At 40.0% G+C, this 26328-nt stretch overlaps 1 protein-coding gene across 3 annotated transcripts in view; it reads left to right on the top strand.

Moving 5' to 3' along the window:
• The window catches only part of CSMD3 (CUB and Sushi multiple domains 3), a gene marked incomplete at both ends in the record, with an annotated part of 716885 nt that overhangs the window by 220717 nt on the left and 469840 nt on the right, over positions 1-26328 (top strand). The window lies entirely within an intron of this gene.

Raw genomic sequence — 26328 nt, 5'->3', positions numbered from 1 at the left:
AAGCAAAATCTAATTCTATTTACTAACTTTTTTTTTTTCTTTACAAACTAGTGGAAAAAGACTCGGTATTGTCTCCATATAGGTGTTGTATTTAGTTGGGAAAGTGCATACAAATAATAGTTACTGGTTATTCTCTGTAAGTAATTTCTTTTGGCATCTTAGATGGCTTAGTTTTAGGCCTCATAACGATAAATATTTTTGCTATAGTTTGCACAGCGGAATAAGAATTATGCATAAATATTGTTAATGACACTGAACTGTGGGGGGTTGCAGGCTCTTTAGAGGATAAAAGTATACTTAAAAATTATGCTGATAGATTTAAATGAACGTGCATATATCATCAATGTGAAATTTACTTCAGGCAAGTACAAAATGCTGTAGACTAAATGAAGAAGACTAAGCCGTAAACATAAAATAAGGAGAGAATACCCAGACAGAGCAATAATACCCAGTAAGTACATCAGGAAACCACAAAAAGTAAATAGTCATAAAAAACCATTAGTGAACAGTGTGTCCTCATGTGCACTATTCGCATAATTGTGAGTGTGTATGTGCATGCTTTTGTGTGTGCAAAAGTAAATTCTTATTGTAGAATTCACCCTGCATTTATGCAGGCACACAACCTTCATAAATTGTAGATAGGGTTAATGAGGGGGCTGAAAAGTGTTGAATTCTTAATGAGATGAACAAAATTGTGAACTGAAGTTAATTTGCAAATCAAAACTATGTTTGATATTTATACAGCCTTTAAAACTGCATTAAGAGTTACACAAATCTTTTCAAGTTTCCTAATCAGGTATTGCCCATTATATCTCACTAAAAAAAAAAAAAAAAAAAAGAAAAAAAAGAAAGAAACAATCTTATATAATTAGCTGGAGTCATACCTCAGTAAGTCTAACATTAGTTCTTTGTGTCATACTAGGATGGGTCTTACAGGCTAGGACTAAAGGACTAAAGTACTCTGACACAACTGTGGAGCCTAAGCTTTATTTCACCTGCTCATGCTTATGTGTAGTCTGCTCTGGTTAACTTCCTAGTCACTACATTCTTATAAGTGCAATATTATAAAGGTCCGACTTAGTTTATTACAAGTGAATTAGTGATCTATTATCTTTTATCAGTTATTAGATCTGAATATTTGCAAACTTTCCAACTTGGATATGTCAGAATAATGAAGTCTCCTAGAGTACTCAGAATACATTATCATCATTACCATTAATATCAGTAAAAGACATCATGTAAGAAGTTAATAGATACTAAACTCTGATACATGATATTTTAAAGCTAATACAGTGGGCTTTTTACTGCATAATTTGCATTATATCACTTTCGAGCCAAATGTCATGCACAAAAGTAAAATTCCTTTGATGAAACAGAACGGAAATTTTGGCAGTATTAATTGATTTATATGGTAAAGTAAATAAAAAATATTATTCTAAGGAATTTTTACTTACAATCTGCTCTAGTCTGGAAAATCTACACAAATGTCTTTTACTGAGGCACCAGATATCCCCAGAGTATAAGATATTTCATTCTAACAACACAGAATAATGATAAATCTTCTAAACTTTTTTTTTTTGCTCTCTAGCAAAGCTTTTATACATATTAGTCAATATATTAAACACATTAATTTTATTATGAATAAATATTTTAATAAATATTTTCTTTGTTTCCTATATAGAAGCCAGAATTCTTTAGTGGGCCTACTTTGCTCACAGTTTTTTGAGGAGACGGGGAGGCAAAGAGGTGAAAATTAAGAATAAATTATATTGTTTTATATCATAATGAAAATGTTACATTTGCATTTTAAGACACAAAGATTCATTTTAAATATTTATGTTTTTAATGGCTGTAAATTGAAGACTTTTGTATTCAGGAGTTTTTATAGATAACACTGATCTAGTAAAATCAAATTGAAATATTTATAATTATTAATCACCTTTTGTTATTCTAAACAGTATCATTTATCCACTAAAATATACTATGAGAGTTTATAGTACTCAGGACAATCTTACACATTCTTCTTAGTTCATAATTTCTTGCTGTATTGTTTTTCAGACATTTATTGCTCTTTAAATCTTCAGCATGGCCACTGTTAACAGGGAGTGTGATACCTTCTGTTGGACAAGTTAAACTACAAATGTTCGACTCAGAGGCAAGGTTCCAAAGCAGGGAGACGTTAAAATGCTGTGACACAGATCACTATTTCACAGTCTGATTTACTGGAAACATCAGGTGACCAGCAGTCAGACCCATGCAGTGGTGTCCCTGAAACCTATGCTTCTGTCATAGACAAATCATCCTGCTTCTGTCTAGATAAGAGGGATGTATTTATTGAATTAATACATCATACTACATCATTAGTTATTTTTGGGTTTGCATCTGGTACTTCTTTGTTTCATGTCTTATATTGTTTTATTGCTAATGTAATTCTTACAGGAAGAGTATAGACTTGGTGTCGAATCTTGCAGGGGCAGTGTTAGGAAGGCCAAGGCCCACCTGCAGTTGAATCTGGCCAGAGACATAAAGGGTGACAAGAAGGTATTCTACAAGTACGTAATCAGCAAAATTAAGACTAGCGAAAACATGAGCCTACTGCTGAATGAGGCAGGGGACCTGGTGACTAATAACATGGAAAAGGATGAAGTACTAAGTACCTTCTTTGCCCCTTTTTTGCCATTAAGATCAACTTTCAGGAATCCCAGGCCCCTGAGATCAGTGAGATAGTCTGCAGCAAGGAGGACTTACCCTTAGTGGAAAAGGACCAGGTTAGGGAGCACTTAAACAAACTGGACACACATAAATCCATGGGCCCTGACAGCTTGCTCCCACAGGTGCTAAGGGAGCTGGCTGATATTGTGAGACCACTCTCTGTTATCTTTGAAAGGCCATGGTGACCTCTCCAGTACCTGAAGTCTAGAAGTGAGCAAATGTGACTCCGATCTTCAAGGAGGGCAAGAAGGAAGATCCAGGGAACTACAGGCCAGTTAGTGTCAACTCAGTCCATTCCAGAGAAGGTGATGGAGGAAATCCTCTTGGAAATAATTTCCAGGCACATAAAGGACAAGAAGGTGAATGGGGATAGTCATCATGAATTTACAAAGCGGAAATCATTGCCTTCTACAGTGGAGTGACTGGAAGAGCAATTCATGTTATTTAGCTTAACTCTAGTAAATCTTTTGACACCATCTCCCATAACAACCTCATAGAGAGGCTGATAATGTATGGGTTAGATAAGTGGAAAGTGAAGTGGATTAAACACTGGCTGAAGAGCTGGGCCTAGAGGGTTTTAATCAGTGGCACAAAGACGAGGTGGAAGCAAGTCACTAGTGGTGTACTGAAGGGGTTGACACTAGGGCCAAGACTGTTTTACATATTCATTAATGATCTGGATGCTGAGACAGAGTGAACCCTCAGGAAGTTTGAAAATTATACAAAACTGGAAGGAGTGTCTGATACACCAGATGATTGTGCTGACATTTATAGGGTCCTTGACAGGTTGGAGAAATGGTCTGAGAGGAATCTCATGAAACTGAACAAGGGGAAATGCAAAGTCCTGCATTCAGAGGAATAATCCCAGGCCACAGTACACTCTAGGCAGCTGCTTTGCCAAGAAGACTCTGAGAGTCCTGATGAACAACAAGCTGGCCATGAGCCAGCAATGCACTCTTGCAGCAAATAAGGCCAATAGTCACTTGGGCTGCATTAGGCAGAGAACTGCCAGCAGCTCTGGGGAGGTGATTCTTCTCTTCTGTTTGGTACTAGTGACAAGTCCCGGTCTGATTTCGGGCTCAGGGGAGGTTTGTAATGATCCCAAGAGTGAGACTGAGATGCAAACGAGGTCAAATGCCGCCAATCAGGCTGTTTTTATTGAATAGGTACAGAGGAATGGAGAAATAGGAAAGGCAGGAAATATTAGAAGGAAACTAAGCAAGTATTCAGAAAGATAAGCAAAGGATAGTCACCACCATGGATCCAGTGATGTCTCATTGGTCCTCAATCTTCAATTCTTCAGTGGTGGATGCACACCACGGCTTGTTTCCACGGTCTTTTAATAAACCAGGAAAAGACCTTGGTGGGCTGCCAGCCCGGCCCACAAAGAGGACAGTTTTGGTGGTGCCTGATAATGGTCTGCTGCTGTCAGTTTTGGTGGTGCCTGATTTGCAAAAGCCTGCTGCTACCAGTAGTTTGCACATTTCGAGATACACGCAAGTAAGCTTTGAGACAAATATTTGATGTTCCAGTCTCTCACAACTGGTAAGGCTGCATCTGCAGGAATGTGTCCAGTTCTGGGTTTCCATGTACAAAAGAGATATGGAATTACTGAAGTGAGTCCAACACAGGGTCACAAAGACGATTAAAGGACTGAAGCATCTTTCATATGAGAACCTGAGAGACCTGGGACTGTTCAGTCTTGAGAGGAGAAGGTTCAGGAGGAGCCTATATCCATGTGTATGAATTCCTGATTAGGAGGGAATGAAGATAAGCAAGCCAAACTCTTCAATGAACACAAATTTAAATACATTAAATTCCATCTGCATGGAAGAAAAAACTTTTTTTTGTTGTTTTATTTTTTCACTGTGAAAGTGGTCAAAAACTGGAACAGGTTTCCTGCAGAGGTTGTGAAGTTTCCATCTGTGGGAACCGGACACATTCCTGGGCAACCTGCTTGGACAGGTAGCTTGGACAAAATGATCTCAAGATGTCTCTTCCTATCCCAGTGATCATAGAATCATAGAATGGTTTAGGTTGGTAAGGACCTTGAAGATCATCGAGTTCCAACCCCCCTGCCATTGGCAGGGACACCTCCCACTAGACCAGGTTGCCTCAGACCATGTCCAGCCTGGCACTGAACACCTCCAGGGATGGGGCCTCAACAACCTCTCTGGGCAACCTCTTCCAGTGCCTTACCACCCTCAAAGTGAAAAACTTCTTCCTAATGTTCAATCTGAACCTGCCCTCTTCCAGTTTAAAGCCATTCCCCCTCGTCCTATTGCTACATGCCCTAGTAAAAAGTCCTTCCCCAGCTCTCCTGTAGGCCCCCTTTAGGTGCTGGAAGGCCGCAATAAGATCTCCCTGGAGCCTTCTCTTCTCCAGGCTGAACAGCCCCAACTCTTTCAGCCTCTCCTCATAGGAGAGGTGCTCCAGCCCTTGGATCATCCTCGTGGCTCTCCTCTGGACACGCTCCAGCAGGTCCATGTCCTTCTTCTGTTGGGGACTCCAGAGCAGTACTCCAAGTGGGGTCTCACGAGAGGGGAGTAGAGGGACAGAATCCCCTCCTTTGACCTGCTGGCCACATTTCTTTTGATGCAGCCCAGGATATGGTTGGCCTTCTGGGCTGTGACTGCACACTGCTGGCTCATGTTGAGCTTCTTGTCAATCAGCACACCCAGGTCCTTCTCCTCAGGACTGCTCCCCAGACATTCCCTGCCAAGCCTGTATTTGTGCTCGGGATTGCCCCGACCCAGATGTAGGACCTTGCACTTGGCCTTGTTGAACTGCATGAGGCTTGCTTGGGCCCACCTCTCCAGCCTGTCCAGGTCCCTCTTGATGGCATCCCTCCCCTCCAGCATGTCTACCTCGCCAAAGAGCTTGGTATCATCGGCAAACTTGCTGAGGGTACACTCGACCCCACTGTCCATGTTGCTGACAAAGATGTTGAACAGTACAAGCCCCAGTACCAATCCCTGAGGAATGCCACTTTTCACTGCTCTCCACTTGGACATCGAGCTGTTGACCGCAACTCTTTGAGTGTGACCGTCCAGCCAGTTCTTTATCCACCAAGTGGTTAATCTGTTGAATCCATGTCTCTTCACTTTAGAGACCAGGATGTCGTGTGGGACAGTGTCAAACACTTTGCACAAGTCCAAGTAGATGACATCAGTTGGTCTTCCCTTGTCCTCTGCTACTGTAACCCCTTCGTAGAAGGCCACCAAATTTGTCAGTCATGACTTGCCCTTGGTGAAGCCATGCTGGCTGTCACCAATCACCTCCTTGTTTTCTGTGTGCCTCAGCAGAGTTTCCAGGAGGATCTGCTCCACAATCTTGCCAGGCACAGGTGAGACTGACTGGCCTGTGGTTCCCTGGGTCTTCCTTGTTTCACTTTTTGAAAATCGGGGTTATGTTTCTCCTTTTCCAGTCAGCAGGAACCTTGCCAGACTGCCATGACTTCTCAAATATGATGGCTAGTGGCTTAGCTAACTCATCTGCTAGTTCCCTCAGGACCCACAGATGTATCTCATCAGGTCCCATGGATTTGTGCACCTTCAGATTCCTCAGGTGGTCTCGCACTTGATCAGCACCTACAGCGGGCAGTTCTCCATTTTCCCAATCCTCATCTTCACATCCTGTGTCATAGAATCATAGAATCATAGAATCATAGAATCAGTGAGGTTGGAAGGGACCTTTAAGATCATCAAGTCCAACCATTAACCTACCCTGATAAAAACACCACCACTCCTAAACCATGTCCCTAAGCACCTCATCTACCCTTTTCTTAAACACCTCCAGGGATGGTGAATCCACCACCTCTCTGGGCAGCTTATTCCAATGTTTAATAACCCTTTCAGTGAAAAAATGCTTCCTAACATCTAATCTAAACCTGCCCTGACATAACTTGAACCCATTTCCTCTTGTCCTATCACTTGTCGCCAGGGAGAAGAGGTCAGCTCCCATCTCTCTAAAACCTCCTTTCAGGTAGTTGTAGAGGGTGATAAGGTCTCCCCTCAGCCTCCTCTTCTCCAGGCTAAACAACCCCAGATCCCTCAGTCGTTCCTCATAAGGTTTGTCCTCCAGACCCTTCACCAGCTTTGTAGCCCTTCTCTGGACACGCTCCAACACCTCAATGTCCTTCTTGTAGTGAGGGGCCCAAAACTGAACACAGTACTCGAGGTGAGGCCTCACCAGTGCCGAGTACAGGGGGATGATTACTTCCCTAGTCCGGCTCACCACACTATTCCTGATGCAGGCCAGGATGGTGTTGGCCTTCTTGGCTGCCTGGGCACACTGCTGGCTCATGCTCAGCCGGTTGTCCACCAACACCCCCAGGTCCTTTTCTGCCAGGCAGCTTTCGAGCCACTCCGCCCCCAGTCTGTAGCGCTGCATGGGGTTGTTGTGACCCAAGTGCAGGACCCGACACTTGGCCTTGTTGAACCTCATACCATTGGCCTCAGCCCATCTGTCCAGCCTGTCCAGATCCCTCTGCAGAGCCAATCTACCCTCAAGCAGATCAACACGCCCCCCCAGTTTAGTGTCGTCTGCGAACTTACTGAGGGAGCACTCGATCCCCTCATCCAGATCGTTGATAAAGATATTAAAGAGAACGGGCCCCAGCACCGATCCCTGGGGGACACCACTCGTCACTGGACACCAACTGGATTTAACTCCATTTACCACCACTCTCTGGACACGGCCATCCAGCCAGTTTTTTACCCAACGAAGAGTATACCTGTCCAGGCCATGAGCAGCCAGTTTCTCCAGGAGAATGCTATGGGAAACGGTGTCAAAAGCCTTGCAAAAATCCAGGTAGACAACATCCACAGCTTTTCCCTTGTCCAGCAAGTGGGTCACCTTGTCATAGAAGGAGATCAGGTTTGACAGGCACGACCTGCCTTTCACAAAGCCATGCTGACTGGGCCTGATCACCCTGTTCTCTTGCATGTGCCGTGTGATGGCACTGAGGATGATCTGCTCCATGACCTTCCCAGGCACCGATGTCAGACTGACTGGCCTGTAGTTCCCTGGATCCTCCTTCCGGCCCTTCTTATGGATGGGCGTCACATTTGCCAACCTCCAGTCAGCTGGGACCTCCCCAGTTATCCAGGACTGTTCATAAATGATGCACAGTGGGCCGGTGAGCACTTCCGCCAGCTCTCTCAGCACCCTTGGATGGATCCCATCCGGCCCCATAGATTTGTGCACCTCCAGGTGCTGAAGCAGGTCCCTCACCATTTCCCTTTGGACTACAGGGGCTTCACTCTGCTCCCCATCCCTGTATTCTAGCTCAGGGGTCGGAGAATTCAAGGAACAACTGGTCCTACTGCTGAAGACTGAGGCAAAGACGGCATTAAGTACCTCAGCCTTTTCCTCATCCTTGGTTACTATGTTACCAGCCCCATCTACTAGAGGACAGATATTATCCTTGGTCCTCTTTTTATCGCTAATATATTTATAGAAACTTTTTTTGTTGTCCTTGACAACAGAAGCTAGGTTTAGCTCTAGCTGAGCTTTGGCCCTTCTGATTTTTTCCCTACATCGCTTTACTACCTCTTTGTAATCCTCCTGGGTGGCCTGCCCTTCCTTCCAAAGGCCGTATATCCTTTTTTTTTCCCTAAGCTGCAACACTAGCTCCCTGCTTAGCCAGGCCGGTCTTTTTCCCCGACGGCTTGTCTTACGGCACACGGGGACAGCCTGCTCCTGCGCCTTTAGGACTTCCGTCTTGAAAGACATCCAGGCTTCCTGGGCTCCTTTGCCGTGGAGGACTGCCTCCCAGGGGACTTTGTCGACCAGGCTCCTGAAGAGCCCAAAGTCCGCTTTCCGGAAGTCCAAGGTGGCAGTTCTGCTGACCCCCTTCCTTGCTTCTCCCAGAATTGAGAACTCTATCATTTCATGGTCACTGTTGCCAAGACGGCCTCCAACCATCACATCCCCCACAAGACCTTCCCTGTTTACAAACAACAGATCCAGCAGGGCACCTTCCCTAGTTGGTTCTTTCACTAGTTGTGTCAAGAAGTTATCCCCAGTACCTTCCAGGAACCTTCTAGACTGTTCCCTTCCTGCTGTATTGTATTCCCAGCAGATGTCCGGCAAATTGAAGTCTCCCACGAGGACTAGAGCTCGCGATCTTGAGACTTCTCCCAGCCGTTTATAGAATATTTCATCTGCCTCCTCATCCTGGTTGGGCGGTCTATAACAGACTCCTACTACAATATCTGCCTTGTTAGCCCTCCCTCTGATCCTTACCCATAAACACTCAATCCCATTATCACCATCATTTAGTTCAAGACATTCATAACACTCCCTAACATACAGGGCCACCCCCCCGCCTCTCCTTGCTTGCCTATCCTTCCTGAAGAGTCTATAGCCATCCATGGCAGCACTATAGCTATGTGAGTCATCCCACCATGTTTCTGTGATGGCAACTACATCGTAATTACCCTGGTGTACAATGGCTTCCAGCTCCTCCTGTTTGTTGCCCATGCTACGTGCATTAGTGTATAAGCACTTCAGCTGGGCTATTGGTCCTTTCTTCTTTTTACTGGAGGGAGCTGAAGTTCTGCCATCCCCAGACATCTTCCTAAGGAGCCCGGTTACGCCCCCTGTCTTTTCCAAGTCTAGTGCCAGCACCCCACTTTCAGGCTTTTTGCTAGCAACCTTGGATCTATCCCCATCCCCCTTCAAACCTAGTTTAAAGCCCTGTCAACGAGCCCCGCCAACTCCTGCCCTAAGACCCTTTTCCCCCTCTGAGACAGGCTTTTTCCGTCTGCTGCCAGAAGGCCTGGTGTCCTGAAAAGCAGCCCATGATCAAAGAACCCAAAATCCTGCCGACGACACCAGTCTCTGAGCCAGGCATTGATCAGCTGATATTTCCTAATATCATGGGCAGTGTGGCTCCAGTCCTCGCCAGTGAAGACTGAGGCAAAAAAGTCATTGATTACCTCAGCTCTGTCTCTGTCCCGGGTAACCAGTTCTTGTGTATCCTTCCAGAGAGGGCCCACAGTTTCCCTAGTCTTTCTTTTCTCACTGACATACTTAAAGAAGGATTTTTTGTTTGTCTTAATGTCCCTGGCCAGATTTAGTTCTATCTGGGCTTTAGCTTGTCTAACCACATCCCTGGCTGCTTGAACTATTCCTGTGTATTCCTCCCAGACTACCCACCCCTGTTTCCACTCCCTATAGGCCTCCTTTTTCCTTTTGGTCATGTCCAGGAGCTCCTTGTTCATCCATTCAGGCCTCCTGGCTTTTCTGCCTGCCTTCCTCTTTGTATGGATACATTGTTCCTGAGCTTGGAGGAGGTGGTCCTTGAATATTAACCAACTTTCTTGGACCCCCCTTCCCTCCAGCTTCCCTCCCTTCCCTTCCCTATCCCACGGCACTGCACCAAGCAGATTCTTCAAGAGGCCAAAGTCAGCTCTCCCAAAGTCAAGGGTCCTCGCTGCCTCGAGGATCTCACTGCCTCGAGGATCTCAAACTTGACCATTTCATGGTCACTACAGCCCAGGCTACCCTTGATTCTGTGATTCTGTGTGATTTTTTGTCTTACTGTCCTTCTTTCTCCTGTAGTTGTTTGTTCCTTTCATGTTTCTATATTCTGTTGTTATTCCATATCTGAGACTTTTTTGTTTGTATCAGTAATTTTTTTCAATGTTTTCTGCTCTCCCTTTGTCACTGAACTAAAATAGGCTTTTAGCTGCAGTTGCTTTCTTTTATGCAGCTAGGTATATTAGCTGGAGAACAGGGATTACTTATTAAATACTTTTATTTAGTTTTCTTAGAACATGCTTAGTGATACAAGTTTCATAAGTAGATGTTGTGGGTCAATCTTGGCTGGCTGTCAGATGCCCACCAAGACGCTCTCTCACTCCCCCTGCTCAACAGGACAGTGGGAGAAAATAAGATTAAAAAGCTTGTGGATTAAGATAAGGACTGGGAGATCACTTACCAATTACCTTCACAGGCAATCCAGACTCTGCCTGGGGAAGATTAATTTATAGCAATTTAAAAATAGAATAGGAGAAACAAATAATAATAATAATAATAAAAAAAAAAAACAAAACAACAACCACCCACCTTCCCCCCACTCACCCTCTTCCCAGGCTTAACTTCTTTCCTTCATTCTCAACTCCTCTACCTCCACCCCTGGCCCTGAACAGTGCAGGGAGTTGGGGAATGTGGGGTTGTAGTCAGTCCATAACAGTTCCTCTCCTTACTCCTCACACTTTTCCCCTGCTCTGGAATGGGTCTTTCACACAGGCTACACCCTTCCAGAATGGCTCCAGTGTGGGCCCTGTCCACAGGCTGCAGGGTAAGCGTGTTCCAACATGGGTCTTCCATGGTCCACAGTTCCTGTTAGGGGAGCCTGTTTCGGCACGGCAAGGGAATAGCTGAAGCACCTCCTCCCCCTCCTCCTTCTATGACCTTGGTATTCACAGGATTTTTTCTCACTTTTCTTTTTTTTTTTTCTTTCTCACTCTTCATGACCTGTGTAACATTTTGCCCTTTCTTAAACATGTTTTCACAGATGTAACACCAGCTTGGCTGATGGGTTCAGCTCTATCCTGTGGTGGTTTCATTGTGGAGCTGATTTGAACTAAATCTGTCTGGTACAGGGCAGCCACTGATCTCTTCTTGCAGAGGCCACTCCTGCAGCCCTCTGTGGCAAAGGAATAAAATTTTCCAAGATTTTTTTTCTTAAGAGTTGCCAATCTACAAAACAAGAAAAAAACACACATACCCACCCACACTCCCCCCAAACAAAACACAATTTAGATTACTAAATCTCACCTAGTCATACAAATACAAACAGATGATGTGTTCTTAACTTTTAGTTTTGGAGGCTTTATTATGATCAACCATCAAGCTGGAATTAGAGTCTAAAATATTGTAAAGTGTCAAATTAATTTCTTTCCAAATGAGGCATTTTGCATGATAGCTGATAACTTTTCCCTTTTTAACTCTTATCTAATAGGGCTAAATGTGAGCTGTCCTATCCCTTATAACTCACAGATAATATCAAAGATTTGGCCCTTGCTTTTAAAGATTTTCTGTCAGGTATATCTCTATGGAATAACAATGATGAAGGTGTTTGATAACCACATCTTAATTTTATCATAACATCTTAAAAGTTCTCCATACAAAGGATACAAGAAAGGTTTCCATGATTGCAGTTGGAGAACATTTGACTATGAATGTTACAAATAAGGTAGGAGAAGTATGATCAAGTACACAGAACAACAGCAAATTCATAGTGTTGTTTAAATGAGATAATTTATCATAGAAAAATAGTGTGGTTTTAATGATTAGAGCAGTTTAATTGAAAGATTTGAACTCTATTTCTGTCTGGGAGTAGCAGAAACAAGGAGGGGACAACTGGGAGCCAAGGGTGACCCCACACAGGCCATGTGCTCACCAATGATGTGTAGTCCCACATGGGCTGAACACAGGGGTCAGAGCCAGGGACTTAGATAACAGAGTCAATTGACAACGTCCAACATACTAAGTGATGAACCAGGTCCAGGGTCTCTCCAGGAGCCCAGTCAAAAGCAGAAAGCGAAGATGCTGGTTTAGGCTGAGCTGGAATGGCGTTCCTGGGCCCAAGGACAGAGGGTCATTATGAGCCCTAGGTAGGGCTAGTCAGGGCCAGGAGGGTGCCCTGAAAATTTCCAGTTTTGCCTTAGATTTTTGTGGTGGAGAACAACACATTGTCTCTTTATGCTTTGGGGTTTTTTTTGTTTGTTTGTTTGTTTTGTTTTGATTTGATTTTTTAATGAAATAAAGGATGGTAGAATTTCTTAACATTTGTCAGGCACACTGAGATTAAAGTTCTATAAAATTATCAAGTAAGACATTTATTAGCTTACAGATATATTGCAGAAGAGGGGAAGGTCACTACAGACAAGTGTAAGCAATTTTAAAATGTAAATATCTAAGGTGATAAATTCAGTAGAACTAGAAGGACACCAGATGTTTGAGATATAGAAGAAAGTTGTTGCACAAAATGTAGCTGAGCAAAACATTAATTCACAAAAAAATAAGGTGGAAATTAATAGAGGTGACTTATTCTGTGAGTAATCTGCATGTATTCCTTGACAGCAATTATATTTAAATTATGCAATAAGAGTAGCCTTTTCTAACAGATTTCATTATCTACCTTGATACATTTTCAGAGGCAGAAAGTAGGAAATAGGAAAGAGTGAACTCTCAGAAAAAGATCCCTGTAGTTTGAGTCAAACTGCTTTTTATCCTCTTCATATTGATGAGTTATTCTTTAAAGGTGTTTCAGGACTTTCACCGTCTTATTCTCACCATTAAAAAATGAAATAACATAGCTAACTGACTGAGGCCTACCATGACAGCATTTTGAATTTTTATTCTAATGTTAAGGAACAGCTCTTTTAAGACACATTTGCATTTGGATTTAATATCTAACTATGAGTAACTAGAGTGGCAGATACTCAGGAAAACTTTCAGATTCTAAAAGTACTTTTTCTAATAAGACCCATGGGGTACCTAATTTCGCTGCAGAGTAGGAGTAATTTGACTTTAAATTTATTATTTTAAACTTTATCTCCAGCCAGTCACATGCCAATTTCCCTTTATGCTGTACAGAAAATATAGTTAGTATCTTTTACCAGTTTGAATATTGCATACCTATATGTGTTTTTCATTTTAACTACTGTAGTTACATGAAATACTAAGGATTAGGGAAAGAAGTTAAATGACAATTAACTGCAGGGAGAAGTACTCTTTTCTTCCTATTTCCTATGCCTCCCAGATTCTTTAGGGTGAATCTGGCAATACTGATATCAACTGGTAGCCCAGAAAATATGACTTTTCTCTTATTCCTGGGAAGTGCGCACAGGCTTTGTATTGATCTGACAGTGGAATTGTCTCAGCACTCTTCTGAGGTATCTTGACCTGAGCTGGTTCCAGCTTGTTTGAGTTCTCACAGTTGCGTACTGGTCAAGTGACTATGTGACTATCACGTACAGTAAAGGTCACTGTGGCAGTCACTGTGTAACACACATTGTCCCTCTATGTTAAATGGGGCTGGGGAAGGCTGGGAATCAATGAGAAAAAAGCAGGCTCTGCTAAGAAAACATCAAATAAGCCCCAAATGATTGAAAGTTGAGGAAAGGGAGTTTTATCATTAACAGCTTTCCAGGGATGACCTCAGGATACCTATGACTCACAATAAACATTTTCCCCTTTTGTTTGGGAAAGAATGAAGTGCTGATTTCAGGACATAGAGGGACACTGCAAGGGTGAGCATAACACCAGAGAAAAGGGACAGATATTAGGAAGATTTCTTTAATTAAAGAAGTTACTAGTGTTATTAAGAAGACATTTTGATATTTAGACTTTTAGTCTGTTAAAGCATTAATTGGACTAACAGTAAGTTTTGGCTCCATAATAGGGTGTTTTCTTCTGTCCCAACAAGATTTTGTGTTTAACAAGCTATACAGTACTACTGCCTATATGATCTACTGAACATCAAGTGGTAGTACCAGATGCAATAGGTTCCCCTGTTTGGGCAGTATACTTGTAAGTATAATAATTTGCTATATATAATTAATAAAAAAAAGAAAAAAGAAAGTAGAGAAAATAACTGGTTATGAAATAGTAAGATCTCAGGAACATTTTAAGAGATGTAAACTATATAAACCTCTCACAGATAACGGTCCCAGTTATTCTGCTTGACAATTACCCAAAGATGTAATTGATCAGATACAAGCTGTGTTCAATTCCATTTTTATTTAGAATAGTTGTGAAAGTAGAGGGAGTAAATGTGCAGAATTCCAGGGAAAACACTCAGATAATCATATTCATCCTTATACCTGTCCAGAGTCCTCAGGTCTCCACCAGCGAGGGCCCTCAGAGATTTGAGGTTCTTGAAAGAAACCTATAGGTTTGCTTCAGAACATGCAGGAAAACAAATCCTGTGGCGGGTCTTGGTGTTCACCTTATCATAGCTTCTGGGCCACCAGGATGAGTCTCTTTGTGGGAGACCTCACCTGCACAGCCTTCTCAAGCTGGGGCTGTATCTTCTTAGCGGTGCATTCAAAGCTGTCTACCTCTGTCCCTTGCTGAGTGCCCTGACCATAATTTGGTCTCCTCAATTACACCAAGGAGCTATATAACCTGCCACAGCTGGTGTGATAGAAAGACCCATATGTTAATCATCACGTGCAGCCCAGGTGAAGTTAATATGTATTTATATTGATTCTATGATATGCTCAGGAAAATTGACTTGTAAGCACGAGGTCATTTTGTATATGAAGTATTTACAAATAACCACTCCTTCCAAGTCCCTGACATCTATATGAAAATCAGCAGCTCATAATACTAATCCTTTAGGCAATCAGGACAGCAACACTGCCCGTCAGTGTTATGTTTATTATTTGTGTCACAAACAACACATTAGTTGTATCATAGACTAACATTTAAGAGTATGTGTGTTTGGAAGTCTCCTTTTACCTTTCATCATACTTCATTATTCTGACAAGTCAACAGATTAATTGGAAAATCTTTGACATATGAATATCTGGCTTTATAAGATGGAATGTACTCCTGAAGTTAAAAAGTATTTCTTAATCTTGGCACTTTTCAACATTTCATATCCACAGTACTACAAACTTTCATTAATCATCAGTTGTATCCTTATTCAGTCCGTAATGCTCATACAGTGGACTCTCAGAGTTTTTTTTTATATGACAGTAACTTTACTTCAAAATTGAACTTTTTCCAACATTGTTAAGGCATGAAAGGGCTTTTCTGTATTTCAACATTGACATTTTTAAAACAAAGACCTTTTTTTCAATCTTCCAGACATCATAACGAACTTGACTAAAAGAGTCATAAGGTGAATTATTTTTATCCCTCTAGCTGAATGAGTCTAAAGTTAATCAATAGATTGTTAAAGTACTTTCCAGAACAAGTATTTTTTTCAAGGTGACATAATGTAGAACTTTTGTTTTCCTTTATTTCCAAACATTGGCTTATTTAAGTTTTCAATTGTTTGGTTTGTAAATCAGAAATAACTGATTACAGTGGAGTTTCTACCTAAAACCTTAGTTTAGTTCTAAATAGCTCATTAGGTTAAATTTGAAGAGTGGTAATTTACTGTTCTAAAAATATAAAATAGCTTTTTATCAGTCATTTGTCTGCAATTCTGAGATATGGAAACAACAATCAAGGCTATGCCTAGCTTCAAGCTTGTCACTGTCCTGATCCTCAGTTAAATAAAATGCTTAGTCCTACTACAGACAGTTTAGCAGGAACTGACCTTTGGAACCAGGTCTTTCGCTGACTGGTGCCTTGATAACCACTTACAATTTAGGTGATATATTGCCCTAAAACTGCTAATAGAATGTTATATTTTAGAAACTTTCCTTTTGGAGACTTTTCCTTCACTTTTCTGCTATATATTTAATTTTGAGAAAGAGATGGCTTTAGGGAGAGAAGTCTTTGTTTTCTTTCCTTCTTCAAGACTGAATTAGTACTGGTTACTTTCTCCTCTGAAAGACATGTTCTGTTGTTCCTTCTGACTGGACATTGAATTATTGCAATGCAGAAGATTAACTCAATTCATTTCTGTTATCTCACTAGATGGTCAATTCCTGAATAAGCCAGGAAATTAATGACTCTAGTGTACTAGATGCACACACAAGAGCAGCCCTAATACCTCCCTACAGCTTGAGTTTCACATATACAATTCAATGAAAAACTCCACTTATGTAAAAGTTCTATAGCTTCTGTCACAGAGGCGTCTCATAAGTTTTTTCTGTAATACAGATAGACCAATATTATATAAGTTAATGCTGAATAAATGTAAGCTGCAATTAAGATTCTAGGAAATCCACAGCTCTGAAAATACTTACTTTCATGTTACTTGAATATTTATATTGGAAATATTTTCACAAAAGAGCAGTTTACAGACAATTATATATCTTGTTGACCTATGTTGTTATCCAAGGATAACAAAAATATCTATTTGCATGTAACATTTATTCGATATCTTCAACAAAATTAAAATCTTGAGTTCTTAGTTTAGACAACAATAGATTTTGTATAAGATAGAAAAAGGTGGTTTTTTGACTTTTTGACAATATATGTCACAGTGTCCTTGCTCTGAAATGGTTTAATATAATTTGGGTAGAACATTTCCATGAAGAAAAGTGAGGAAAAAAAATTGTCAGTACCCAAAGTTGTCAGGCAATAAACATACACATTTATAATGACTGCCCTTAAGACCCATTAATCTCATCACTGGAATTGAAAACATAAAGCATATCGATAGGCCTAGTCATACAAGGAACTAACTTGTTTAGTGCTTGACCAAAAGGTTGATGGTTAGGTTAGTGTCTGAACCCCAATGTAAACATCTTACTAATTGGATTGATGGAACAAGAGGGATATGTTAACTTAATCACTAAATCCTTCAGGATCTTTCAAATCAAGCAATGTGTTAAATATTCAGTTAGTTTCAGCTTTGCTTCTTTAGTGTTAATCTGGTTCTTCTAAACAGATCTGGATTTATTAAATCAGAGACCTGAGTTTTAGCCTTGTATCCACAAATAAGTGTCCTTACATCTACATTGTGGGGTGGACCCTGTTACAAACAATGTTTATTATGAAGCTTGTTGAAAGAGCTGCTCTTTTATGGGGTCAAGGCAATCATGGCAGACAAAGGAAAAGTTGTTAGAAATCTTTGCTAATAAGTATATATTGTATAGAATATAGGAAATACAATAAGCTGTAAGTGGTTGATACTTCACATTTGTATTTAATACACCTGTCCCTAATTTAACCAAAATTTAACCAAACCTGACAAGTTACTGGTCAGGTGCTGTTCTATTGAGTAGGTCTTTCCTCTCCTTTCAAGGGGAAAGAAGGCTACTGTAGTTTGCAGTGTTTGTATTATGCTATGTAAGTATTGAAACCCAGTAGTATTTAAATATACATGTACAATGCATGATAGGCCTTATCAAAGCACATGAAATTTTACCCTTTTTTTTAGTAGTTTCATTTCAACAAGAAAATAATACCAATGAGAAAGATTCCACGTGGCTGCAGTTAGCACCAAAACAAGCACTTAAGACCATGTACTGCGTATGTATGAGTGACGAGATCTATGTATGCACCTGGTCATACTAAGATTTAAGTCTGTGTTAGCCTAAGACTTTGGTAGTATTACAGTGGCTTTCAGCAGTGCTTGTAGATGGGGTAGCTTGTGAGGAAATGTAGGAACTACTACGTGAAAAGCTTTGTTGTATATTTTTCCAACAAAAATACTTTTTCTGTTGGGAATATTTTTGGACATATTTAATGACTAAACTAAGGCTTGTATTAGCAGGGCTTGCATGATAGTTACCTGGTAATAATCTTTCTTCAAAATTAAAGTGCACATGTTCTGCAAATAAATCAATTTCACTAAAAGAGTACCTGATTTGATGTCACTGACGTCTGCTCCAAACAAATAAGTAACACACAAAGCTTAAATTCTCCTACCGTTCCATACAGATTCAAACATAATAAAATAGAATTGAGAAATTAAATAGAGTAAGGACTGACCATTTGACTCTTTTTTTATCTCCGACCCGTGATATGAATATTTCGTAGTGTCTATATCCTTGTTTGAAGTTTTTACACAATTGTTCATTGATCTGATTTTGAGATTTGGCTGGACCTTTGCAATCTGGGCACTTTTTGTCTCTCTTCATAACTGTATCGTGTCTAAATTACTTCTTTTATTTGTATATCATACACTGTATTTTTTCTGACTAATCCAGAATAAGATTCTGAGCCACTTCTTAACACGATGACAATCATTGCAGATAAGCAACGTGTGAAAAAGAAAACAGCAGTGTGAATGAAAGTAGTTGTTAAGTAGTTTGGTTGTCATTTCTGTAAGAAAGAGGAATACCATATCTGTGAAATTTGTACAAAACCAAGCATTTCTGTCTTATCATTTGTGTCTTCTACTAATCCTCATTTATTTCTCACCTGACTTTAAAGAAAAAAGATAGCTTTCTTCGTTTTAATTTCTGTTTGTAAAAATATAGTTTTAGAAGATTTTTAGTAATTAAAACTAGTTTGGTACATGAACAAGACAGGGATTTTTAAACTACTTGTGAAGATTATAACTAGCTGGCAGTGTGCATTTCAAACATTACAGTAAGTGTTTAGTATTTTATGATATGTCAGTATTTCTCTGGAGGAAATGGAGGATGTGTACTATGCCATCAAAAAACCCAAACAGACCAACCCTGAATTCCACTTTGCAACATAAAGTGGGAATTACTTGTCAGATTTTTAGGGAGAATAAAATACTAATTGACTTCACTGGTTCAGTTAGCCTAAAGCAGAGCGATTTTTGAAAATTGCCTCCTAAAGAGTGCAGAAAAGAAGGGGATGGAGGCACAATGTTGTAATGAAGTGCAAGGAGAATCAGATTTTGATTCTCAAATATGTTAGTGCCTCATTTCTTCTGTAAACTGTTATTTACCCACAGTCTCAAACCAAATAAGATGCAAAGATACGAACTTCCCTGACACATCTACATCCATTGCATTGCCTTGCATTTGTACTAGTCCCTTGATTAGCAACAAAGGTGCATTATTTCAGTAAACGCTTTTTTTTTTTCCCCCCAAATACATTTTACATTGGATAACAGACTATCTAATGTAAATGTTGTTGACTACACATAGTGGTGAGATACTTTAAATCTCTGGTTCACGATCAGTGATCTGAAGATTCCCCATGAACATTTCCAACAGTTTACGAAAGACAACTGCAGAAGGGAAGCCTACTGTCTGTTGACTTAAATTTGCTATGCAGAATTCTGTGCAGTTTCAGTGGGAGCTACATCTTTTGAACTATAAAAAGGGATGAGACAGCTGCATTTCCTTTATGGTAGCTCTGGTGTTTTTCTTTGAATTTTAGGAAAATATTGTAGATGATGCAGTGTGCTTGGAATAGTAGCTGGCACAGAAGTAGGCTGGACTGCCAATGCATTATGATAATGGTGAACTGCTTTATAATTTGCTGAGAAGATAAATTGATGTGAGAAAAGGGGCATTTATATGAGCAGAATATGCAATCATTTTCTGCCAGTTGCTGTTATAAATTCTGTCAGCTTGCAAATCTACTTTCTGGGAACAATCCCATAGAAATTGTGAACTATAAAGGTCAGATTTTAGGAACTGTGAATTTAGTTAGAACTCAGCTGATATCAGCATGTGGTTAGTTAGAATCTTCTTAAGTATAAACTATAGCTGTCAAGGATAGATGTGTTAATGAATAATTGATTTGATAGATAAACTTAACCAGATATTAGCTGTTTTAAAAATAAAACTAGTCGTTTACCATGAACATATTTAAATGGCTAGGATGAAGTTTTCTCATGTTTTGGACAATAAACTTGTAGTTTATTTTTCACATGTTTTTGTGATTATTAAAGAGAAACCTTATTATAGGCAGAATATATACGAGTCAAAATAGGTGCTAGGAAATGTGTTTTACAGCCTTATTTTTGTTTCAATTGTTCAGTAAGACCTCTTCCAGTAATAGGTTTATTATCAAATATGTAAGCAAATATGTAAGCAGTGAAAGGTTATTGCCTCTATATTGCTTAGCAATTAGTTACAGGGTGAGAATTTAAATAAAAGAGCTACTTTGTCTTGCATCATTAGGCAATAGTATTATACAGAGAAATAGCTGTACCAAAATGGACAGATAACTAAAACACTACCTTCCAAAATCCAAGCATCAAACTAGAGTATACTTCTTACATTTGTAACAACAGAAGTCACTCTATGGTTGTCAGAAAGTGTGTTTCATGCTGAAACTCATAGTGACAACGCAGAAAGATTTCGTGTTTTCTAATCAAAAGGTGTAGGCTTCTGCCTCTTACGGCAAATGCATGTTATAGTGCAGTTGTCACTTTATTCAGCACAAAGCAATGTGCAAATGCAATTTAATAGCTAGCTAGAACAATGTACCATATAGTAAAGCTAACCAGAAAAGGCAATTAATCCATTTTGGGGGCTGCTTTTTTTTTCGCTGAAATTCCGGATATCAGTATTGTATATAACTTTATGAAATTTCCAGTGGTTTGAAAGAAAACATTTTGGTAGTGACTGGATGGCAAATCAGAAAAAGAGAACTAAAAGGCCCACTGAGCCCAAGAGCTGAACAACCAGGCAGTTAGGGGGCCCATCACTAACCTGGCAGCCATGCAGAAGAGACCAGGCTAACCAGCTGGCAAAACATCTAAGCAGCTGACTGGCCAATAAGTGATACAAGCAGGTTGCTTCTTTGGCTTTAATTAAAGTTTTAACTGGAATGAAAATGTTTCTGTAGATCTTAATGACTGTCACAATTTCATATCACAAATATTAATTTGATATTAGAATTATTTGGTAATAAAATTATAAATAAATGCGAACAATTAATTGATATAAAAATGTGTCTTTCTCCTATTAACGCAAACTAAGAAGGATGCTCTGCTTAGACAAATGATTAGCATGGATCTTCAGAACTGGAATCTCTCTCTGCCAGCAGCGGCATGTACCACTAAAAACCAGATTCATGGGGGAACTTGGGTGTCAAAGAAGCATAAATAGACATGGAAGAGAGTTGGAGAGCTGAGGTTTCTTTTTTGTGTCTTCTGCCTGCACTCTAAACTTTTCAGGCTAGATCACTTTTCATTTTCCTTCTGGCTTGATGAATACTTTCGTCCTTTTGCAGAACAGCACATTAGTAATATAAATGGTAGAAAGAGCGCATAAATTAATATACATATTTATATTGAGACTGCCTCTCTTTATAAATATCACCTTGTGTTGAGAACTTAAGTGACATTTTTGGATTCCTAACCCTTTCTCTGAAACAAAGATTAAACTGGTATGTTCAGTTTCCTGGATAAGTGCTGTAACTTCTTAACTGGCAATATATATATAAAAAAAAAAAAAAAATAATCAAGAGACATCATAAGTAGCGTTTCTGATTGTTTTGCATACTTTGTATTAGGGACAGCATTACTGGATTGAGCCTGTCAGAGGGACTATATGAAATACCTATATTTTACATACCAACTAGTATGAATACCAATTACATACCAACTGATGATACCAAACTGGGTGGGGTGGCTGACACCCCAGAGGGCCGTGCTGCCATCCAGCGTGACCTGGACAGGCTGGAGAGCTGGGCAGAGAAGAACCTAATGAGGTTCAACAAAAGCAAGTGCAAGGTCCTGCACCTGGGGAGGAAGAATGCAAAGCACCAGTACAGGTTAGGGGCGGACCTGCTGGGAAGTAGCTCTGAGGAGAAGGATCTGGGGGTTGTGGTAGACAGTAAATTATCCATGGCCCAGCAATGTGCCCTTGTTGCCAAAAAGGCCAATGGAATCCTGGGCTGCATAGGGAAGAGTGTGGCCAGTAGGTCGAGGGAGGTCATTCTCCCCCTCTACTCTGCACTGGTGAGGCCACAACTGGAATACTGTGTCCAGTTTTGGGCTCCCCAGTTCAAGAGGGACAGGGAACTGCTGGAGCGAGTCCAGCGAAGGGCAGCTAAGATGATTAAGGGCTTGGAGCATCTCCTTTATGAGGAAAGGCTGAGAGAGCTGGGACTCTTTAGCTTGGAGAAGAGAAGGCTGAGGGGAGACCTTATTATGGCGTACAAGTATCTAAAGGGTGGGCTGAAGGAGGATGGAGCCAGGCTCTTTTCAATGGTTCCCAGTGACAAGACGAGGGGTAACGGGCACAAGTTAGAACACAGGAAGTTCTGTTCAAATACACGGAAAAACTTCTTTACAGTTCAGGTGACAGAGCACTGGCACAGGCTGCCCAGGGAGGTTGTGGAGTCCCCTTCCCTGGAGATTTTCCAGACCCGCCTGGATGCAGTCCTGAGTAATGTGCTCTGGGCAATCCTGCTTTAGCAGGGGAGTTGGACTAGATGATCTCTAGAGGTCCCTTCCAACTCTGAAACTCTGTGATTCTGTGAAACTATTGTTCCTTGGAGTGGTGTATTTATAGGATCATGCAGAAATGACTGACAATTCTGCTGGGGGGGTGCAGGTGGGGGATATGCCAAAAAAAGAGGTAATAATACAAGAGCTAATACTAACTAATACTAATACAAGAACTTCCTTACCCATTCGCCACATCCTTTTGGAGTCTCATAGCACTACTTTTTATTTATTTATTTTTTAATGTCACCATCCAAATCCCTTGGATCTAGGCTTCTGAGTAAATTTCTTAAGCAGAAAAAAAGTTAGATTTTATATGTTCTCCAACTGGAATGAATAAGATCAGCTAGTTGTTTCCATAGTACAAAAACATTCTAAAGAAAGTATTTGAAGGAGCTTTAAGAACCTGTAGTGTCAGTCAAGCATTTTGTCATTTATATTAGTACCTGAGGGAAAGAGGGTGTTAACACAGTTTCAAAAATTTAGGAAGTGGTCTTAAACATATTTTATCTTCAGATCACACATTTGGGGAAGAGATGGAAACAACACCGCCCCTCAACTGTTGTTCTTTCCAAAGCCTTCCTCCAAAATAACACCTATACAAGTGTAGTAGTCATTTATTTAAAGAGGGGTTTTTTTTTTTTCACTTAAAAAATCACTTCTAAATTACTTGCTTTATTATGAGTACAGCTGACTCCAAATGTGCCTTAATCATTGTCTCTAACAACACTAAACCACCTGAAAATCTGGAAGCAATTAATGGTGGTGCTAGGCACATTCCTCAGGGCTGACCCCCAAAAGAAATTTGGTTTACCCTGAGAATGGAAGCAATTTTTTTCAGTTATCAAGATCACTTGCTCATCCACCTCTGGCACAATTTTGAGGTAAGGCTATAATAATGGGGGGGAATCAGAACGCTTTCCTGATCTAGGAACTGTGTACACACTAATAAAATAATGAGAAAAATAAGTGTTGAGTAGAGGATGAACGGGAAAAATCTGCGTTCCCAGCCTTTAGGTAAGCAAGAGAACCCCAGACATTTAGCATTAATTAATATTTTCTATGTTTTTAAACTTTAGGCTCCATTTCATCTGTAATCTAAAGGACAGGCAGAAAAAGCTACTCTGCCACAGTGTTTTGAGAACAACTGTTGAGCACAACAGAAATACTACCTTAAGATTGATATTTTGGTCAGTCCTGCATAAGAGTTAAAAAGTCTGAATAAGATGTCCTGGGTTTTGTCGTTGAAGGAATGAATGCACTGGTTTTAGAATAAGCTTATCGATACCTTTCAGTGTCTGCAAGTGCGCTTGTACTACTCACACACAGAACAATTTTGAAGGGATAAAACCATAGAAAACTGGACTTCTGGTCATTGTAAAAGGAGGATAATAGCTCAAAATCTCTAGATAAATTTTTAATTGAATTTTTTGAAATCCATATAATAGATAACATGAGTTTTCTTGGTAGTGGTTTTCAAAGCTATCATACATCTTAATGTATCATTTTTAATAAAACAGATTACTTGGGGAAAGAATGAATGAAAACTCTAATATTAGTTTTATACAAGGCAAGATTGTGCTGTATAAGCTACTTATTGATACTTGCCAGTTTGTTTTATTGGCTCTTAGCCACGTCCCTCCCCAACCCTACTTCCCCAGCCCTGAAACGCACGTGTTATAGAGATTGGGGAAGGGGAGATTTGTACAGAAGCTTACTCCAGGTTTTACCTCAAGCCATAAAATGAAACAGAAATACTGTTTAAAGATACTGAGATGTCTAATCCGAATATTTTGACACAACTTGAAGTGGAATAGAGTCAAAATATTTTATTTAGATGGTGAAATATTTTGTTTTGATTTAATTTTCTTAGTTTTGAGTGTATCACTTGTATTTGTTAAAATCCTCATATTCATCTAACTTTACTACTTTACTTACTTTACTTTCATAGAAGAGCTGGAAAAAAACACAAACACTTAACAGTAAAATAAAAAGTGAAGTACAGAGCACTGTATAAAATTCTTCAGACTTTTTCATATAATAAAGAATTCCAAATTATCAAATTTGTTTCTACTTGAAACAGGAAAAACATTTCTTTTTAAATAAAACTGAAAGCAAAAGTTTCTAGTTGAATAAAGGGGGGAGGGGAGGAATGTGCTTTCCAAAAGACTATTTGCAGCCATTCACCAGGTAATGCTGATTTGATTTTAGTTGTGAAAGCCGGAGCTCTGAACTTGCAGTCTTTTTCTTACAATTTTCTTTTAGTTGCTGGTCTGCTAGGTGATTGAAGTTTCTTCCCCTCTCTGTGCATGAGTTTCTCTGTCTGTAAAATGGAGATAACAATATTGATAATGGCATTATTGCATTTTGCAAAGCCACTTCACAGGTTAGATGAAAAGTCCTTTGTAAAAGCAAGGAACTTCTAAAACAGAATCCACTTATTCTCTCACTTGTGGATTGCCTGAATAGCTTTATGACCTGTTTCATTACAGCCTTTCTTTTCTTTTCTTTTTCTTTTCTTAGTTTTTTTTTTTTTTTTTCAAAATAGATGAGGAATCTGCAATGTCTGAATATAAAGTGGTATACTTGTTGGCTAGTATTTTATTCTAACTACAGGAAGAGTCCTGTTTAGAAATAAATGGAAGGACATAGATAAGTATGTTGGCATCCTGAAGATGTGACTTATCTTTCTGGTTTTGGTGAGAAATACATCTTGGCTTGATGGAAGGATTGTTTATCTGAAGGTTATTCACCTTCTTTCTAACTATTATATCTCATCTAATTAAAAAAGAAAAAAGAAAAAAAAACAAAAACAAAACAACCTCTAATTCAGACCTTCCTAATAAGCAAGACAAAATAAAAGACTACAGTAATTGGAGTAATGTCCTGATGTTAAAAAAACAAACAGAAAAACAACTAAAAGTCCAGATAATTTTGTAGACTGGGTCTAGTGGCTCAGAGTTACTTTCCTTCATAGAAGCCCATATGGTGCTCTGGTTTGGATTTGTGGCTAAACCAGAATGGATAACACACCAGTGTTTTGGCTATTGCTGAGGAGTTCTGGCACAGCATCAGGGCTTTCTTTTCCCCCCATTCTGTCCCCTCAGTGAGTAGGCCAGGGACAGAGAAGATTCTGGGAAGGGACAAAACCTAAACAGCTGACACAAATTGACCAAAAGGATATTCCGTACCTTATAACTTCATGGTAAGCAATGAAAAATGAGGAGAGGGGCCGGGGCAGGTAGCCATTGCTTGGAGACTGGCTTGATTGATCTACTTGTAGGACGTGATGAATTATTGCCTTTGTATCAATTGGGTTTTTTGGTGTTTTTTTCTCCCCTCATCACTTATTAAACTGACTTTTGAAGAGTCTTTATTTTGACCCAGGTGTTTTCTTGCTTTTGCTCTTCCTATTCTCTCCCTGTCCTTCTGTTGGGGGCAGGGAGGGGAGTGAATGAGCAGCTGTGTGCTGCTTGGCTGTTAGCTGGTGTTGATCCACCAGAACTCCCTACTCTTCTTGTACTTTTGGTAACTGAAATTCAGATTCACTGAAATAATGGAGTATTTCTTATTTCTTTGTACCCTGAATTAAGAAAAATACTTACTCTTGAAAAATAGGTGTCTGTTTTATAGTTTTAGAT

The sequence above is a fragment of the Vanellus vanellus genome (genome assembly GCF_965231255.1).
Source record: "Vanellus vanellus genome assembly, chromosome: 2".
Classification (NCBI taxonomy): Eukaryota; Metazoa; Chordata; class Aves; order Charadriiformes; family Charadriidae; genus Vanellus; species Vanellus vanellus.
This window is presented reverse-complemented; position numbering and strand designations above follow the sequence as displayed.